The 5,654-nt window shown below is 41.9% G+C and overlaps 1 long non-coding RNA gene across 1 annotated transcript in view; it reads left to right on the top strand.

Moving 5' to 3' along the window:
- Window positions 1-973, top strand: part of LOC120441178 — a 2,483-nt gene extending 1,510 nt beyond the window's left edge. Inside the window, exon 3 of the long non-coding RNA XR_005613855.1 lies at window positions 687-973. This is a non-coding gene — a long non-coding RNA (uncharacterized LOC120441178). The remainder of the gene's footprint in view (window positions 1-686) is intronic.
- Window positions 974-5,654: the final 4,681 nt, after the last annotated feature.

The following is a 5,654-nucleotide window of genomic DNA, read 5'->3' as shown; positions in this document are numbered from 1 at the left end:
CTGTTCTTCATGAGGACGGATGATTCTGATCCAGCTTAGTGATGAAGATGATGATGAAGATTACCTTGGTGGGGCAGCGACTCAGCTCAGAGGGACCGAAGAGACACAAAGCCTCAGATTTACTGTGTGTGTGTGTGTTTAACCATGTCACACACGCCTCACACTCCAAGTGGTAAAATCTGAAGTACACATGTAATCACACGATTATGATAATACACATCAAGTGTCTTCTTAGATGACAGTGTGTGTGTGATGGTGAGTTGTGTTTGAGTTTGATGGGGTTGGCGGTGAGCATGTTTGCAAAAATCCTGTCGGAGCGCCAATGTGCCGCGTTCTTATTGACTGCAAAATCAGCGGAAACAGGTGACCGCTACCTGCTGATACTCACTTACTGATCCTTGAAGTGTGCAGGAGTCGCGTGACCACCGTGGACTAGTCGCTGATGGTGTTTGAGATGAATCAGACGTTCATAAGTCACATGACCTGTGATTATTTCACAGCACAAAAATACTTCAATTATAGAAGAAATTATTTAGTCCAATTCCATAACTGTCCCACAGCAGTGAATTAACTTCTTTCATTACAGGAGGCGTGGTACAGGTTGGTCGCTGCTGCACATCATTGGTTAGTGGGCGGGGTTACTGTTTGAAGGGGCATGTTTTAACCCAAACCAATGTTTTTTCCAGGGTCTAAGGGAGGGGTTTTAAGCGCCGTAGCCAGTGAGTGAAAGCAAAAGCAAGAACCAGTCTCCATCCGATAAACTGTGGACTGCTTGATCTGCTTTCATTGGAAGCGGCGATGATCCTCCACAGGAAGTGCAGGTCAAAGCCGCACTTCAGGGAGAGACCTGGAAATAGAAACAATGCAGAGGTGCACAAGAAGATGATCTTGAAGGGGATCGACCTTCCCACGCCTCACACACAATGTTCAGTGGAACATCAATGTTAATCTGATATGACTCCACCTGTTACACCTGCACCAGACTAGCATGTGACCTGAGCAGGTAGCACAGCCAGTGTGACTGTATGATTGTTGTGAAACTTTAGCTTTATACATGAAATATAAAATACATATATTTTAAAATGGTCTGTCTGCCTTTGTTCCTACATATAAATCTGGGTATGAATATCTCAAACACTTATTGAAGATAAAATCCTGAATGTGTTAGTGTTTTTTTTTTTTTTACCATCAAATGAATCAGGATCTATAATTCGGCATAGTCACACTGAAAAATGTCAGAATACTGGCTAGTTAAAAGAAAAAGTGTAGCGCTTTACAAAATCCCAAAACTAAAAACCTTGCAATGCAACAGACAACTAGTGATTGTTTCTGAATGATAAAATGAAGCTCTGAGATTCTCAGTCAAAAAACGAAAAAAAACATGTTGCTTCTATTCGAGTTGATTATAGTTAAACCACAATAAAAAAAAAAATATCAGTAGATAATTCCCTGTGCACAACGTCACATCTTTTATATGTTGTCTTTACATGTCCAGTTATCGTCCACTGCAGCGGTTGTTTTGTAACACCAGGCTACTGAACGTCTAGTGTTGTCGCCAATACGACCTCCGTGTACGGGCTAAAATGTGGTTGTTGTGGACGTCATTTTAGATGTGGTTTTTTGAATGCTTCCAGAGGCTCTGTAGTCCCATGTTTGCAGAGGGTGGAGGCGTGTTTTCTGTTCAGAAACAGTTATATGTGAAGGAGTGCAGAGCGATCAGCGAACATCTGTGATGGCGCGGGCTCCTGAGCTGAAACAAAAGTGAGCAGCTGATCGGTGGATATGGAGCAGAAATATATCCAGTTTCTCACAGACAGTCTGCAAAATGTGCTCATCACCAAAGACCGCCGTGCAGATAGTCCAGTTCATAAATGCACACTGTCACAAAATCTCTCCGTCCTCCCATCGATCACAGCCACATTCGCCTCCTCACATTAAAACAGCATACCTACATGATGCAAATGCCCTTTAAAACTTATTAAACACATTTTACTCCTTTTAAAAGGAATTCAAATTTTTATTCTAAATACTTTCAACGTTTTTGATATTTCAACACATTTTAATACCTGACAGTTTTAACCTGGTTACAAAAAAGTTGATTAATTAAAACAAATTAAAGTTAAAGATAAACAAGAAACTTGTGCTGAATAAATCAACAGGCTAACCCAAATAAACCGTGTTTGTTTATAAATGAGCTGTATTCATATTTCATGTTGATAACAACAACGTTGATATTTTTAAATAACAAAAATAAATGTATTAATGATGTAAATTCCCTGCACCTGTCATAGATGTCCAAAAAAATGACCCAGTCCAAAGTTCAAATGTTGAACGTCATACTGACGTCCAGGTTGGGTCACAGTTGGACATCCCAATTGTGCACCTAGTTTGGACGTCATATAGATGTCCACAACAGATGTCTATAATCGGCACATTTGTCCAATGTTTAGTGGGTCTGATCTGAAGTTTCCAGATTGTACTCTAATTATATTTGTGACTAAGAAACGTGTTTGACTGTCGCCGATAGTTTCTAAAATGTTCCTTCAAATTGCAGAGGGCTGATCTGAAAATGTTGTAAAAATGTTCCGATTGGAGCTGGAGTGACCTCGGTGAGTTTAAAATGATCATCCCTGCAGTGTTGTTAAAAATCAATCAGTTTTAATGATCATTATTACTCTCATTTATTGTGCGGTGCCTCTGTTATGTGTGAAACAGTGCAGGGTTCAAAGGGTTAACTGCAGCTGCGGCACGTTTGCTGCTCATTAGCGTGTGTGTGTAGGTGTGTGTTTTTTCTAAATCAGTGTTTAAAGTGAGATGCACTGAGAGAAAATATGTTTTCAGTAATAATGCGACAGCAGCCAATAAAAAGGCTCCAAAATAAAGGTTTCTTCTTCGTCTTCTTCTTTGAACTCGGGAGTTTTCTCTGATAGTGATCCTCTTAAATGAAGTGCCTGGGCTCTCTCACCGTCACTCCTTTAATTTAGTCATTATAATTAACCATTAACTGGTGTCAGTTTCTGGGCCACTAACAGGCCCACTCAGTTCTGCTTGTCTGCATTATCACAGTTTGGGGGAGAAAGTAAATTATAATGAAGGCCTATATAGTCCAATTACTGATAAAAGCAGCTGAGTGTGCTCCTTGTAATTAGGTGCCAGTATCCCTCCTTCCTCCTCCTCCTCCTCCTCCTCCTCACAGAGTGACATGTTGGAGGGAATATGAGCCTAAAAGCTATTTTTTGTACCGCCAGCCTCTTTCTGTGTCCTTAACCTGACAACTTTCAATCACAGGTGAGAGGTCACCGTCTCATCTCACAAACACTTCCCTGATGTCGTCAGAGGACACGGAAGCAAAAACAAAGAGGAGTAAGGTGAGGAGGATGAGGAGTGAAGGACTGTGGGACAGCGAGAGGAAGCGGCTCCTTCTGTTCCCGCTCTAATGGGATGGAGCCGAGCTGTCTCTTGTAGCTCGGTCATGTAGTTCCCCACCAGAGCACTTACAAGTCAGCCCTGGTAATTAAACTGTACCATTCTATCCCTCCTGTCAGGTGAGACAACATGCTTTGGAGGAGCGTGAATTAAGAGAAGCGATGGCTGGAGATGAACAGAGGAAGACCAAATTAAGGCTGCAGAGTGAAGGGCTTTGAATGCAGCGTTAATTCGAGAGACCGGACAAGAGTTTTTATACATGACTGAACTGTGTGGAGAAGAAACTTCACCTCAGATCTTTCTTCTCTGAAACAATTCATTTTAACTCCACGGAAACATATCAGCCCACATTTACTCATTTCTGGTGCAAGTAAGTCTGATATTAGCCCAAGTTCACCTGACGGGACGCACAGATTCATTTCTCCCCGCTCGGGCTGATTTCTGAAAATAAATCATTTCTGTCTTTGAACCCTTTAAAACTCCAGCAGGTTGATGTTTAATTAAACATAATTTTTACCCCTGTGGTGTTTGCTGAGTTGACAGGAAACATCACCTTCAGCGGTAACTAGATGATTCCTAAATAGCACATTTCAACTCTACCTGAGCTCTCAAAGTGCTTTACAGGACTTACCTCTACCTAAGTGTTTTATATCTACCAATCACACACAGTCATACTCGAGGGGATGCATCAGAGAGCAACATCTTGCCTGGGGATATTTGTCCTGTAGATTGGAGCAGCCTAGGATCAAACCTTCTGATTAGTAGATGACCTGCTCACCTCAGGATCTAGTGAGTTGAATGGATCGTCTCACTCGTCTTGGCAGCTGTAATTCACTCTGCGTCCACAAAAGTCAAAAAGTGTTTACCAGATGAAAAACGTTACCTGACACAGGTGTACTGGAGAACAGAGACATTAAACTGAACAAACTGCTTCGCTGATGATTTGTCCTCAGCTGGCGTTCTCTATCATCACAGACCATGTTTAACAGATGGAAGCCTTCAGCAGAAACTCTGACTGGGATCGGCCGGCTTTTGGCTCCTGGCGGTGTATCGAGGACTCTGCGAGAGCAGCCAGTGTGTTTGGTGAGGTGTTGTTTTCTGTTGCAGACAGACGATGGATTAAACGATGAATAAATGATTTATTAGCTGCCGCTGTCATGCTGGTTAGATGGATTACTACAAGCCACCTCTGACCCCACTTACAGGCCTGCATCTCAGCGCAGAGCCAGTGTGTGTTGGTGTTTGTAGGCAGCGGCGCTGACCAGCTGTAATCCAGTGACAGGATGAGACTCGTTGATCAATGGCCTAATGAACGCTGTGTTTCATTGGGCCAATGAATAGAGTGGAGCCTGGCTGTGGAAACAACAAACGGCTTCAGTTTGTGTTAGAGTGTCGCAGTTTCACAGCTGTGTTGCTCACCGATGTTCACACAAAGGAAAAAGCTTCAAGGACAGGCACTCGTTCTTGGATCGAGTGGATTTAATGAAGTAAAGCAGCTGCAGAAGGAAGAATAGTGCTGAAGATAACCATCTTTTTAAAATCGTTGTCATCTGTACTCTCAAAATATCATCAAAAAGTCATCCATTCATCCATCAGGCTGTGTCGCAGTGGTAATCCACACCTCCCTCTCTAGGCCAGACAAAAGATATAATCTTTGCAGTGAGTCCTGGATCTAACAAGAGGCCTTCTCTATACCCTGAGCACCTTACCCAGTCGGGCATCCTACTCAACTGTCCCCTTCCGTTGTGGAGGAGCAGCACCTTCACTCTGAGCCTCTTTGAAAGGACTGAACTCCTCACCCTGTCTAAAAGGAAGAGGCTAGCCGCCCATCGTAGAAAACTAATTTCTGCTGCTTGTATTCACAATCTTGTGGGTGTGTGTATGTGCAAAAAATGTAGATAGAACATTAAGACTGAAATGGTCCTTTATAGTTTTGATTCTACATGCTTTATTGGAGAAGTCCAGCTGAATTTTCTTGGTCTTTTGTATATAATATTGCTAAAAATTATCTATATATACACACACACGTATTTTATGCTCATGTATGTGTGCTTTTGTATATGTATGTGCATATTTGCATGAACACATATTTTTACAAACATATATGGATGTCTTACAATGTTTTCTATAATGTTTTCATCTTATCTACTTTAATTCTTTTTATTTGATTATATTATCCCTCCGTTCAGCACTTTGGCACTTTTGGCACACTTGATGTCCTTTAAATG

Source organism: Oreochromis aureus, linkage group 1 (assembly GCF_013358895.1).
Source record: "Oreochromis aureus strain Israel breed Guangdong linkage group 1, ZZ_aureus, whole genome shotgun sequence".
Lineage (NCBI taxonomy): Eukaryota > Metazoa > Chordata > Actinopteri > Cichliformes > Cichlidae > Oreochromis > Oreochromis aureus.
This window is presented reverse-complemented; position numbering and strand designations above follow the sequence as displayed.